General features: G+C 46.9%; 31 non-coding genes and 18 pseudogenes across 31 annotated transcripts; all 49 read left to right on the top strand.

Moving 5' to 3' along the window:
* Window positions 1–37: 37 nt before the first annotated feature.
* LOC144413849 (5S ribosomal RNA) lies at window positions 38–156 on the top strand. The gene has a single exon (XR_013469740.1). It is a non-coding gene; the product is annotated as a 5S ribosomal RNA (ribosomal RNA).
* An 81-nt stretch (window positions 157–237) lies between these two features.
* Window positions 238–356, top strand: LOC144415937 (5S ribosomal RNA). The gene has a single exon (XR_013471831.1). It is a non-coding gene; the product is annotated as a 5S ribosomal RNA (ribosomal RNA).
* An 81-nt stretch (window positions 357–437) lies between these two features.
* On the top strand, window positions 438–556 carry LOC144413848 (5S ribosomal RNA). Its single transcript, XR_013469739.1, has one exon. It is a non-coding gene; the product is annotated as a 5S ribosomal RNA (ribosomal RNA).
* Window positions 557–637: 81 nt separating this feature from the next.
* On the top strand, window positions 638–756 carry LOC144414724 (5S ribosomal RNA). The gene has a single exon (XR_013470614.1). It is a non-coding gene; the product is annotated as a 5S ribosomal RNA (ribosomal RNA).
* An 81-nt stretch (window positions 757–837) lies between these two features.
* Window positions 838–946, top strand: LOC144412385 (5S ribosomal RNA; annotated as a pseudogene).
* Window positions 947–1027: 81 nt separating this feature from the next.
* Window positions 1028–1146, top strand: LOC144413024 (5S ribosomal RNA; annotated as a pseudogene).
* Window positions 1147–1227: 81 nt separating this feature from the next.
* LOC144414713 (5S ribosomal RNA) lies at window positions 1228–1346 on the top strand. The gene has a single exon (XR_013470602.1). It is a non-coding gene; the product is annotated as a 5S ribosomal RNA (ribosomal RNA).
* An 81-nt stretch (window positions 1347–1427) lies between these two features.
* Window positions 1428–1546, top strand: LOC144413847 (5S ribosomal RNA). The gene has a single exon (XR_013469738.1). It is a non-coding gene; the product is annotated as a 5S ribosomal RNA (ribosomal RNA).
* An 81-nt stretch (window positions 1547–1627) lies between these two features.
* LOC144413846 (5S ribosomal RNA) lies at window positions 1628–1746 on the top strand. Its single transcript, XR_013469737.1, has one exon. It is a non-coding gene; the product is annotated as a 5S ribosomal RNA (ribosomal RNA).
* Window positions 1747–1827: 81 nt separating this feature from the next.
* LOC144412384 (5S ribosomal RNA) lies at window positions 1828–1936 on the top strand (annotated as a pseudogene).
* Window positions 1937–2017: 81 nt separating this feature from the next.
* Window positions 2018–2136, top strand: LOC144414702 (5S ribosomal RNA). The gene has a single exon (XR_013470591.1). It is a non-coding gene; the product is annotated as a 5S ribosomal RNA (ribosomal RNA).
* Window positions 2137–2217: 81 nt separating this feature from the next.
* On the top strand, window positions 2218–2326 carry LOC144412383 (5S ribosomal RNA; annotated as a pseudogene).
* An 81-nt stretch (window positions 2327–2407) lies between these two features.
* On the top strand, window positions 2408–2526 carry LOC144412678 (5S ribosomal RNA; annotated as a pseudogene).
* An 81-nt stretch (window positions 2527–2607) lies between these two features.
* Window positions 2608–2726, top strand: LOC144413845 (5S ribosomal RNA). Its single transcript, XR_013469736.1, has one exon. It is a non-coding gene; the product is annotated as a 5S ribosomal RNA (ribosomal RNA).
* An 81-nt stretch (window positions 2727–2807) lies between these two features.
* Window positions 2808–2926, top strand: LOC144415936 (5S ribosomal RNA). The gene has a single exon (XR_013471830.1). It is a non-coding gene; the product is annotated as a 5S ribosomal RNA (ribosomal RNA).
* An 81-nt stretch (window positions 2927–3007) lies between these two features.
* On the top strand, window positions 3008–3126 carry LOC144413844 (5S ribosomal RNA). Its single transcript, XR_013469735.1, has one exon. It is a non-coding gene; the product is annotated as a 5S ribosomal RNA (ribosomal RNA).
* Window positions 3127–3207: 81 nt separating this feature from the next.
* Window positions 3208–3326, top strand: LOC144417713 (5S ribosomal RNA; annotated as a pseudogene).
* Window positions 3327–3407: 81 nt separating this feature from the next.
* LOC144416121 (5S ribosomal RNA) lies at window positions 3408–3526 on the top strand. The gene has a single exon (XR_013472015.1). It is a non-coding gene; the product is annotated as a 5S ribosomal RNA (ribosomal RNA).
* An 81-nt stretch (window positions 3527–3607) lies between these two features.
* Window positions 3608–3716, top strand: LOC144412921 (5S ribosomal RNA; annotated as a pseudogene).
* Window positions 3717–3797: 81 nt separating this feature from the next.
* LOC144412844 (5S ribosomal RNA) lies at window positions 3798–3906 on the top strand (annotated as a pseudogene).
* Window positions 3907–3987: 81 nt separating this feature from the next.
* LOC144413843 (5S ribosomal RNA) lies at window positions 3988–4106 on the top strand. The gene has a single exon (XR_013469734.1). It is a non-coding gene; the product is annotated as a 5S ribosomal RNA (ribosomal RNA).
* Window positions 4107–4187: 81 nt separating this feature from the next.
* LOC144415399 (5S ribosomal RNA) lies at window positions 4188–4306 on the top strand. The gene has a single exon (XR_013471291.1). It is a non-coding gene; the product is annotated as a 5S ribosomal RNA (ribosomal RNA).
* An 81-nt stretch (window positions 4307–4387) lies between these two features.
* Window positions 4388–4496, top strand: LOC144412382 (5S ribosomal RNA; annotated as a pseudogene).
* Window positions 4497–4577: 81 nt separating this feature from the next.
* On the top strand, window positions 4578–4696 carry LOC144413084 (5S ribosomal RNA; annotated as a pseudogene).
* An 81-nt stretch (window positions 4697–4777) lies between these two features.
* Window positions 4778–4895, top strand: LOC144417310 (5S ribosomal RNA). The gene has a single exon (XR_013473204.1). It is a non-coding gene; the product is annotated as a 5S ribosomal RNA (ribosomal RNA).
* An 81-nt stretch (window positions 4896–4976) lies between these two features.
* On the top strand, window positions 4977–5095 carry LOC144413962 (5S ribosomal RNA). The gene has a single exon (XR_013469852.1). It is a non-coding gene; the product is annotated as a 5S ribosomal RNA (ribosomal RNA).
* An 81-nt stretch (window positions 5096–5176) lies between these two features.
* On the top strand, window positions 5177–5295 carry LOC144414691 (5S ribosomal RNA). Its single transcript, XR_013470580.1, has one exon. It is a non-coding gene; the product is annotated as a 5S ribosomal RNA (ribosomal RNA).
* Window positions 5296–5376: 81 nt separating this feature from the next.
* LOC144412381 (5S ribosomal RNA) lies at window positions 5377–5485 on the top strand (annotated as a pseudogene).
* Window positions 5486–5566: 81 nt separating this feature from the next.
* Window positions 5567–5685, top strand: LOC144412916 (5S ribosomal RNA; annotated as a pseudogene).
* Window positions 5686–5766: 81 nt separating this feature from the next.
* On the top strand, window positions 5767–5885 carry LOC144414793 (5S ribosomal RNA). The gene has a single exon (XR_013470684.1). It is a non-coding gene; the product is annotated as a 5S ribosomal RNA (ribosomal RNA).
* An 81-nt stretch (window positions 5886–5966) lies between these two features.
* Window positions 5967–6085, top strand: LOC144415469 (5S ribosomal RNA). The gene has a single exon (XR_013471361.1). It is a non-coding gene; the product is annotated as a 5S ribosomal RNA (ribosomal RNA).
* Window positions 6086–6166: 81 nt separating this feature from the next.
* Window positions 6167–6285, top strand: LOC144415819 (5S ribosomal RNA). The gene has a single exon (XR_013471713.1). It is a non-coding gene; the product is annotated as a 5S ribosomal RNA (ribosomal RNA).
* An 81-nt stretch (window positions 6286–6366) lies between these two features.
* Window positions 6367–6485, top strand: LOC144418393 (5S ribosomal RNA; annotated as a pseudogene).
* Window positions 6486–6566: 81 nt separating this feature from the next.
* LOC144414678 (5S ribosomal RNA) lies at window positions 6567–6685 on the top strand. Its single transcript, XR_013470568.1, has one exon. It is a non-coding gene; the product is annotated as a 5S ribosomal RNA (ribosomal RNA).
* An 81-nt stretch (window positions 6686–6766) lies between these two features.
* Window positions 6767–6875, top strand: LOC144412883 (5S ribosomal RNA; annotated as a pseudogene).
* An 81-nt stretch (window positions 6876–6956) lies between these two features.
* On the top strand, window positions 6957–7075 carry LOC144412496 (5S ribosomal RNA; annotated as a pseudogene).
* An 81-nt stretch (window positions 7076–7156) lies between these two features.
* On the top strand, window positions 7157–7275 carry LOC144413842 (5S ribosomal RNA). Its single transcript, XR_013469733.1, has one exon. It is a non-coding gene; the product is annotated as a 5S ribosomal RNA (ribosomal RNA).
* Window positions 7276–7356: 81 nt separating this feature from the next.
* Window positions 7357–7475, top strand: LOC144415468 (5S ribosomal RNA). The gene has a single exon (XR_013471360.1). It is a non-coding gene; the product is annotated as a 5S ribosomal RNA (ribosomal RNA).
* Window positions 7476–7556: 81 nt separating this feature from the next.
* Window positions 7557–7675, top strand: LOC144413841 (5S ribosomal RNA). The gene has a single exon (XR_013469732.1). It is a non-coding gene; the product is annotated as a 5S ribosomal RNA (ribosomal RNA).
* An 81-nt stretch (window positions 7676–7756) lies between these two features.
* LOC144413840 (5S ribosomal RNA) lies at window positions 7757–7875 on the top strand. Its single transcript, XR_013469731.1, has one exon. It is a non-coding gene; the product is annotated as a 5S ribosomal RNA (ribosomal RNA).
* An 81-nt stretch (window positions 7876–7956) lies between these two features.
* Window positions 7957–8075, top strand: LOC144416037 (5S ribosomal RNA). The gene has a single exon (XR_013471931.1). It is a non-coding gene; the product is annotated as a 5S ribosomal RNA (ribosomal RNA).
* Window positions 8076–8156: 81 nt separating this feature from the next.
* LOC144417037 (5S ribosomal RNA) lies at window positions 8157–8275 on the top strand. Its single transcript, XR_013472929.1, has one exon. It is a non-coding gene; the product is annotated as a 5S ribosomal RNA (ribosomal RNA).
* Window positions 8276–8356: 81 nt separating this feature from the next.
* Window positions 8357–8475, top strand: LOC144412977 (5S ribosomal RNA; annotated as a pseudogene).
* An 81-nt stretch (window positions 8476–8556) lies between these two features.
* Window positions 8557–8675, top strand: LOC144413838 (5S ribosomal RNA). Its single transcript, XR_013469729.1, has one exon. It is a non-coding gene; the product is annotated as a 5S ribosomal RNA (ribosomal RNA).
* Window positions 8676–8756: 81 nt separating this feature from the next.
* LOC144416901 (5S ribosomal RNA) lies at window positions 8757–8875 on the top strand. Its single transcript, XR_013472794.1, has one exon. It is a non-coding gene; the product is annotated as a 5S ribosomal RNA (ribosomal RNA).
* An 81-nt stretch (window positions 8876–8956) lies between these two features.
* Window positions 8957–9075, top strand: LOC144413837 (5S ribosomal RNA). Its single transcript, XR_013469728.1, has one exon. It is a non-coding gene; the product is annotated as a 5S ribosomal RNA (ribosomal RNA).
* Window positions 9076–9156: 81 nt separating this feature from the next.
* LOC144418272 (5S ribosomal RNA) lies at window positions 9157–9275 on the top strand (annotated as a pseudogene).
* Window positions 9276–9356: 81 nt separating this feature from the next.
* LOC144414667 (5S ribosomal RNA) lies at window positions 9357–9475 on the top strand. Its single transcript, XR_013470557.1, has one exon. It is a non-coding gene; the product is annotated as a 5S ribosomal RNA (ribosomal RNA).
* Window positions 9476–9556: 81 nt separating this feature from the next.
* LOC144412881 (5S ribosomal RNA) lies at window positions 9557–9665 on the top strand (annotated as a pseudogene).
* Window positions 9666–9693: the final 28 nt, after the last annotated feature.

The raw sequence follows: 9693 nt of genomic DNA, 5'->3' as shown, positions 1-9693 counted from the left end.
GCGAAATACAAATAGCCGAATAGACTACTACTTTATCGCCTACAACCATACCACGTTGAATGCACCCGATCTCGTTCGATCTCGGAAGTTAAGCAATGTCGGGCTCGGTTAGTACTTGCATGGGTGACCGGCTGGGAATACCGAGTGTCGTAGGCTTTTCGTCGCCGTTTCATTCGATTTTGCTCTGTTTTCCAACAACTGCAAAATACAAATAGCCGAATAGACTACTACTTTATCGCCTACAACCATACCACGTCGTATGCACCCGATCTCGTTCGATCTCGGAAGTTAAGCAATGTCGGGCTCGGTTAGTACTTGCATGGGTGACCGGCTGGGAATACCGAGTGTCGTAGGCTTTTCGTCGCCGCTTCATTCGATTTTGCTCTGTTTTCCAACAACTGCAAAATACAAATAGCCGAATAGACTACTACTTTATCGCCTACAACCATACCACGTTGAATGCACCCGATCTCGTTCGATCTCGGAAGTTAAGCAATGTCGGGCTCGGTTAGTACTTGCATGGGTGACCGGCTGGGAATACCGAGTGTCGTAGGCTTTTCGTCGCCGTTTCACTCGATTTTGCTCTGTTTTCCAACAACTGCGAAATACAAATAGCCGAATAGACTACTACTTTATCGCCTACAACCATACCACGTTGAATGCACCCGATCTCGTTCGATCTCGGAAGTTAAGCAATGTCGGGCTCGGTTAGTACTTGCATGGGTGACCTGCTGGGAATACCGAGTGTCGTAGGCTTTTCGTCGCCGTTTCATTCGATTTTGCTCTGTTTTCCAACAACTGCGAAATACAAATAGCCGAATAGACTACTACTTTATCGCCTACAACCATACCACGTTGAATGCACTCGATCTCGGAAGTTAAGCAATGTCGGGCTCGGTTAGTACTTGCATGGGTGACCGGCTGGGAATACCGAGTGTCGTAGGCTTTTTGTCGCCGTTTCATTCGATTTTGCTCTGTTTTCCAACAACTGCGAAATACAAATAGCCGAATAGACTACTACTTTATCGCCTACAACCATACCACGTTGAATGCACCCGTTATCGTTCGATATCGGAAGTTAAGCAATGTCAGGCTCGGTTATTACTTGCATGGGTGACCGGCTGGGAATACCGAGTGTCGTAGGCTTTTCGTCGCCGTTTCATTCGATTTTGCTCTGTTTTCCAACAACTGCGAAATACAAATAGCCGAATAGACTACTACTTTATCGCCTACAACCATACCACGTTGAATGCACCCGATCTCGTTCGATCTCGGAAGTTAAGCAATGTCGGGCTCGGTTAGTACTTGCATGGGTGACCTGCTGGGAATACCGAGTGTCGTAGGCTTTTCGTCGCCGTTTCATTCGATTTTGCTCTGTTTTCCAACAACTGCGAAATACAAATAGCCGAATAGACTACTACATTATCGCCTACAACCATACCACGTTGAATGCACCCGATCTCGTTCGATCTCGGAAGTTAAGCAATGTCGGGCTCGGTTAGTACTTGCATGGGTGACCGGCTGGGAATACCGAGTGTCGTAGGCTTTTCGTCGCCGTTTCATTCGATTTTGCTCTGTTTTCCAACAACTGCAAAATACAAATAGCCGAATAGACTACTACTTTATCGCCTACAACCATACCACGTTGAATGCACCCGATCTCGTTCGATCTCGGAAGTTAAGCAATGTCGGGCTCGGTTAGTACTTGCATGGGTGACCGGCTGGGAATACCGAGTGTCGTAGGCTTTTCGTCGCCGTTTCATTCGATTTTGCTCTGTTTTCCAACAACTGCGAAATACAAATAGCCGAATAGACTACTACTTTATCGCCTACAACCATACCACGTTGAATGCACTCGATCTCGGAAGTTAAGCAATGTCGGGCTCGGTTAGTACTTGCATGGGTGACCGGCTGGGAATACCGAGTGTCGTAGGCTTTTCGTCGCCGTTTCATTCGATTTTGCTCTGTTTTCCAACAACTGCGAAATACAAATAGCCGAATAGACTACTACTTTATCGCCTACAACCATACCACGTTGAATGCACCCGATCTCGTTCGATCTCGGAAGTTAAGCAATGTCGGGCTCGGTTAGTACTTGCATGGGTGACCTGCTGGGAATACCGAGTGTCGTAGGCTTTTCGTCGCCGTTTCATTCGATTTTGCTCTGTTTTCCAACAACTGCGAAATACAAATAGCCGAATAGACTACTACTTTATCGCCTACAACCATACCACGTTGAATGCACTCGATCTCGGAAGTTAAGCAATGTCGGGCTCGGTTAGTACTTGCATGGGTGACCGGCTGGGAATACCGAGTGTCGTAGGCTTTTTGTCGCCGTTTCATTCGATTTTGCTCTGTTTTCCAACAACTGCGAAATACAAATAGCCGAATAGACTACTACTTTATCGCCTACAACCATACCACGTTGAATGCACCCGTTATCGTTCGATATCGGAAGTTAAGCAATGTCAGGCTCGGTTAGTACTTGCATGGGTGACCGGCTGGGAATACCGAGTGTCGTAGGCTTTTCGTCGCCGTTTCATTCGATTTTGCTCTGTTTTCCAACAACTGCGAAATACAAATAGCCGAATAGACTACTACTTTATCGCCTACAACCATACCACGTTGAATGCACCCGATCTCGTTCGATCTCGGAAGTTAAGCAATGTCGGGCTCGGTTAGTACTTGCATGGGTGACCGGCTGGGAATACCGAGTGTCGTAGGCTTTTCGTCGCCGTTTCATTCGATTTTGCTCTGTTTTCCAACAACTGCAAAATACAAATAGCCGAATAGACTACTACTTTATCGCCTACAACCATACCACGTCGTATGCACCCGATCTCGTTCGATCTCGGAAGTTAAGCAATGTCGGGCTCGGTTAGTACTTGCATGGGTGACCGGCTGGGAATACCGAGTGTCGTAGGCTTTTCGTCGCCGCTTCATTCGATTTTGCTCTGTTTTCCAACAACTGCAAAATACAAATAGCCGAATAGACTACTACTTTATCGCCTACAACCATACCACGTTGAATGCACCCGATCTCGTTCGATCTCGGAAGTTAAGCAATGTCGGGCTCGGTTAGTACTTGCATGGGTGACCGGCTGGGAATACCGAGTGTCGTAGGCTTTTTGTCGCCGTTTCACTCGATTTTGCTCTGTTTTCCAACAACTGCGAAATACAAATAGCCGAATACACTACTACTTTATCGCCTACAACCATACCACGTTGAATGCACCCGTTATCGTTCGATCTCGGAAGTTAAGCAATGTCGGGCTCGGTTAGTACTTGCATGGGTGACCGGCTGGGAATACCTAGTGTCGTAGGCTTTTCGTCGCCGTTTCATTCGATTTTGCTCTGTTTTCCAACAACTGCGAAATACAAATAGCCGAATAGACTACTACTTTATCGCCTACAACCATACCACGTTGAATTCACCCGATTTCGTTCGATCTCGGAAGTTAAGCAATGTCGGGCTCGGTTAGTACTTGCATGGGTGACCTGCTGGGAATACCGAGTGTCGTAGGCTTTTCGTCGCCGTTTCATTTGATTTTGCTCTGTTTTCCAACAACTGCGAAATACAAATAGCCGAATAGACTACTACTTTATCGCCTACAACCATACCACGTTGAATGCACTCGATCACGGAAGTTAAGCAATGTCGGGCTCGGTTAGTACTTGCATGGGTGACCGGCTGGGAATACCGAGTGTCGTAGGCTTTTTGTCGCCGTTTCATTCGATTTTGCTCTGTTTTCCAACAACTGCAAAATACAAATAGCCGAATAGACTACTACTTTATCGCCTACAACCATACCACGTCGAATGCACTCGATCTCGGAAGTTAAGCAATGTCGGGCTCGGTTAGTACTTGCATGGGTGACCGGCTGGGAATACCGAGTGTCGTAGGCTTTTCGTCGCCGCTTCATTCGATTTTGCTCTGTTTTCCAACAACTGCAAAATACAAATAGCCGAATAGACTACTACTTTATCGCCTACAACCATACCACGTTGAATGCACCCGATCTCGTTCGATCTCGGAAGTTAAGCAATGTCGGGCTCGGTTAGTACTTGCATGGGTGACCGGCTGGGAATACCGAGTGTCGTAGGCTTTTCGTCGCCGTTTCATTCGATTTTGCTCTGTTTTCCAACAACTGCGAAATACAAATAGCCGATTAGACTACTACTTTATCGCCTACAACCATACCACGTTGAATGCACCCGATCTCGTTCGATCTCGGAAGTTAAGCAATGTCGGGCACGGTTAGTACTTGCATGGGTGACCTGCTGGGAATACCGAGTGTCGTAGGCTTTTCGTCGCCGTTTCATTCGATTTTGCTCTGTTTTCCAACAACTGCGAAATACAAATAGCCGAATAGACTACTACTTTATCGCCTACAACCATACCACGTTGAATGCACTCGATCTCGGAAGTTAAGCAATGTCGGGCTCGGTTAGTACTTGCATGGGTGACCGGCTGGGAATACCGAGTGTCGTAGGCTTTTTGTCGCCGTTTCATTCGATTTTGCTCTGTTTTCCAACAACTGCGAAATACAAATAGCCGAATAGACTACTACTTTATCGCCTACAACCATACCACGTTGAATGCACCAGTTATCGTTCGATATCGGAAGTTAAGCAATGTCAGGCTCGGTTATTACTTGCATGGGTGACCGGCTGGGAATACCGAGTGTCGTAGGCTTTTCGTCGCCGTTTCATTCGATTTTGCTTTGTTTTCCAACAACTGCGAAATACAAATAGCCGAATAGACTACTACTTTATCGCCTACAACCATACCACGTTGAATGCACCCGATCTCGTTCGATCTCGGAAGTTAAGCATGTCGGGCTCGGTTAGTACTTGCATGGGTGACCTGCTGGGAATACCGAGTGTCGTAGGCTTTTCGTCGCCGTTTCATTCGATTTTGCTCTGTTTTCCAACAACTGCGAAATACAAATAGCCGAATAGACTACTACTTTATCGCCTACAACCATACCACGTTGAATGCACCCGATCTCGTCCGATCTCGGAAGTTAAGCAATGTCGGGCTCGGTTAGTACTTGCATGGGTGACCGGCTGGGAATACCGAGTGTCGTAGGCTTTTCGTCGCCGTTTCATTCGATTTTGCTCTGTTTTCCAACAACTGCAAAATACAAATAGCCGAATAGACTACTACTTTATCGCCTACAACCATACCACGTTGAATGCACCCGATCTCGTTCGATCTCGGAAGTTAAGCAATGTCGGGCTCGGTTAGTACTTGCATGGGTGACCTGCTGGGAATACCGAGTGTCGTAGGCTTTTCGTCGCCGTTTCATTCGATTTTGCTCTGTTTTCCAATAACTGCGAAATACAAATAGCCGAATAGACTACTACTTTATCGCCTACAACCATACCACGTTGAATGCACTCGATCTCGGAAGTTAAGCAATGTCGGGCTCGGTTAGTACTTGCATGGGTGACCGGCTGGGAATACCGAGTGTCGTAGGCTTTTTGTCGCCGTTTCATTCGATTTTGCTCTGTTTTCCAACAACTGCGAAATACAAATAGCCGAATAGACTACTACTTTATCGCCTACAACCATACCACGTTGAATGCACCCGTTATCGTTCGATATCGGAAGTTAAGCATTGTCAGGCTCGGTTAGTACTTGCATGGGTGACCGGCTGGGAATACCGAGTGTCGTAGGCTTTTCGTCGCCGTTTCATTCGATTTTGCTCTGTTTTCCAACAACTGCGAAATACAAATAGCCGAATAGACTACTACTTTATCGCCTACAACCATACCACGTTGAATGCTCCCGATCTCGTTCGATCTCGGAAGTTAAGCAATGTCGGGCTCGGTTAGTACTTGCATGGGTGACCGGCTGGGAATACCGAGTGTCGTAGGCTTTTCGTCGCCGTTTCATTCGATTTTGCTCTGTTTTCCAACAACTGCAAAATACAAATAGCCGAATAGACTACTACTTTATCGCCTACAACCATACCACGTCGAATGCACCCGATCTCGTTCGATCTCGGAAGTTAAGCAATGTCGGGCTCGGTTAGTACTTGCATGGGTGACCGGCTGGGAATACCGAGTGTCGTAGGCTTTTCGTCGCCGCTTCATTCGATTTTGCTCTGTTTTCCAACAACTGCAAAATACAAATAGCCGAATAGACTACTACTTTATCGCCTACAACCATACCACGTTGAATGCACCCGATCTCGTTCGATCTCGGAAGTTAAGCAATGTCGGGCTCGGTTAATACTTGCATGGGTGACCGGCTGGGAATACCGAGTGTCGTAGGCTTTTTGTCGCCGTTTCACTCGATTTTGCTCTGTTTTCCAACAACTGCGAAATACAAATAGCCGAATACACTACTACTTTATCGCCTACAACCATACCACGTTGAATGCACGCGTTATCGTTCGATCTCGGAAGTTAAGCAATGTCGGGCTCGGTTAGTACTTGCATGGGTGACCGGCTGGGAATACCGAGTGTCGTAGGCTTTTCGTCGCCGTTTCATTCGATTTTGCTCTGTTTTCCAACAACTGCGAAATACAAATAGCCGAATAGACTACTACTTTATCGCCTACAACCATACCACGTTGAATGCACCCGATCTCGTTCGATCTCGGAAGTTAAGCAATGTCGGGCTCGGTTAGTACTTGCATGGGTGACCTGCTGGGAATACCGAGTGTCGTAGGCTTTTCGTCGCCGTTTCATTCGATTTTGCTCTGTTTTCCAACAACTGCGAAATACAAATAGCCGAATAGACTACTACTTTATCGCCTACAACCATACCACGTTCAATGCACTCGATCTCGGAAGTTAAGCAATGTCGGGCTCGGTTAGTACTTGCATGGGTGACCGGCTGGGAATACCGAGTGTCGTAGGCTTTTTGTCGCCGTTTCATTCGATTTTGCTCTGTTTTCCAACAACTGCGAAATACAAATAGCCGAATAGACTACTACTTTATCGCCTTCAACCATACCACGTTGAATGCACCCGTTATCGTTCGATCTCGGAAGTTAAGCAATGTCAGGCTCGGTTAGTACTTGCATGGGTGACCGGCTGGGAATACCGAGTGTCGTAGGCTTTTCGTCGCCGTTTCATTCGATTTTGCTCTGTTTTCCAACAACTGCGAAATACAAATAGCCGAATAGACTACTACTTCATCGCCTACAACCATACCACGTTGAATGCACCCGATCTCGTTCGATCTCGGAAGTTAAGCAATGTCGGGCTCGGTTAGTACTTGCATGGGTGACCGGCTGGGAATACCGAGTGTCGTAGGCTTTTCGTCGCCGTTTCATTCGATTTTGCTCTGTTTTCCAACAACTGCAAAATACAAATAGCCGAATAGACTACTACTTTATCGCCTACAACCATACCACGTCGAATGCACCCGATCTCGTTCGATCTCGGAAGTTAAGCAATGTCGGGCTCGGTTAGTACTTGCATGGGTGACCGGCTGGGAATACCGAGTGTCGTAGGCTTTTCGTCGCCGTTTAATTCGATTTTGCTCTGTTTTCCAACAACTGCAAAATACAAATAGCCGAATAGACTACTACTTTATCGCCTACAACCATACCACGTTGAATGCACCCGATCTCGTTCGATCTCGGAAGTTAAGCAATGTCGGGCTCGGTTAGTACTTGCATGGGTGACCGGCTGGGAATACCGAGTGTCGTAGGCTTTTCGTCGCCGTTTCATTCGATTTTGCTCTGTTTTCCAACAACTGCGAAATACAAATAGCCGAATAGACTACTACTTTATCGCCTACAACCATACCACGTTGAATGCACCCGATCTCGTTCGATCTCGGAAGTTAAGCAATGTCGGGCTCGGTTAGTACTTGCATGGGTGACCGGCTGGGAATACCGAGTGTCGTAGGCTTTTTGTCGCCGTTTCATTCGATTTTGCTCTGTTTTCCAACAACTGCGAAATACAAATAGCCGAATAGACTACTACTTTATCGCCTACAACCATACCACGTTGAATGCACCCGATCTCGTTCGATCTCGGAAGTTAAGCAATGTCGGGCTCGGTTAGTACTTGCATGGGTGACCGGCTGGGAATACCGAGTGTCGAAGGCTTTTCGTCGCCGTTTCATTCGATTTTGCTCTGTTTTACAACAACTGCGAAATACAAATAGCCGAATAGACTACTACTTTATCGCCTACAACCATTCCACGTTGAATGCACCCGATCTCGTTCGATCTCGGAAGTTAAGCAATGTCGGGCTCGGTTAGTACTTGCATGGGTGACCGGCTGGGAATACCGAGTGTCGAAGGCTTTTCGTCGCCGTTTCATTCGATTTTGCTCTGTTTTACAACAACTGCGAAATACAAATAGCCGAATAGACTACTACTTTATCGCCTACAACCATACCTCGTTGAATGCACCCGTTATCGTTCGATATCGGAAGTTAAGCATTGTCAGGCTCGGTTAGTACTTGCATGGGTGACCGGCTGGGAATACCGAGTGTCGTAGGCTTTTCGTCGCCGTTTCATTCGATTTTGCTCTGTTTTCCAACAACTGCGAAATACAAATAGCCGAATAGACTACTACTTTATCGCCTACAACCATACCACGTTGAATGCACCCGATCTCGTTCGATCTCGGAAGTTAAGCAATGTCGGGCTCGGTTAGTACTTGCATGGGTGACCGGCTGGGAATACCGAGTGTCGTAGGCTTTTCGTCGCCGTTTCATTCGATTTTGCTCTGTTTTCCAACAACTGCAAAATACAAATAGCCGAATAGACTACTACTTTATCGCCTACAACCATACCACGTCGAATGCATCCGATCTCGTTCGATCTCGGAAGTTAAGCAATGTCGGGCTCGGTTAGTACTTGCATGGGTGACCGGCTGGGAATACCGAGTGTCGTAGGCTTTTCGTCGCCGCTTCATTCGATTTTGCTCTGTTTTCCAACAACTGCAAAATACAAATAGCCGAATAGACTACTACTTTATCGCCTACAACCATACCACGTTGAATGCACCCGATCTCGTTCGATCTCGGAAGTTAAGCAATGTCGGGCTCGGTTAGTACTTGCATGGGTGACCGGCTGGGAATACCGAGTGTCGTAGGCTTTTTGTCGCCGTTTCACTCGATTTTGCTCTGTTTTCCAACAACTGCGAAATACAAATAGCCGAATACACTACTACTTTATCGCCTACAACAATACCACGTTGAATGCACCCGTTATCGTTCGATCTCGGAAGTTAAGCAATGTCGGGCTCGGTTAGTACTTGCATGGGTGACCGGCTGGGAATACCGAGTGTCGTAGGCTTTTCGTCGCCGTTTCATTCGATTTTGCTCTGTTTTCCAACAACTGCGAAATACAAATAGCCGAATAGACTACTACTTTATCGCCTACAACCATACCACGTTGAATGCACCCGATCTCGTTCGATCTCGGAAGTTAAGCAATGTCGGGCTCGGTTAGTACTTGCATGGGTGACCTGCTGGGAATACCGAGTGTCGTAGGCTTTTCGTCGCCGTTTCATTCGATTTTGCTCTGTTTTCCAACAACTGCGAAATACAAATAGCCGAATAGACTACTACTTTATCGCCTACAACCATACCACGTTCAATGCACTCGATCTCGGAAGTTAAGCAATGTCGGGCTCGGTTAGTACTTGCATGGGTGACCGGCTGGGAATACCGAGTGTCGTAGGCTTTTTGTCGCCGTTTCATTCGATTTTGCT

Source organism: Styela clava, chromosome 15, assembly GCF_964204865.1.
Source record: "Styela clava chromosome 15, kaStyClav1.hap1.2, whole genome shotgun sequence".
Classification (NCBI taxonomy): domain Eukaryota; kingdom Metazoa; phylum Chordata; class Ascidiacea; order Stolidobranchia; family Styelidae; genus Styela; species Styela clava.
The sequence above is the reverse complement of the archived record's forward strand: the minus strand, read 5'-3'. Positions and strand labels throughout refer to the sequence as shown.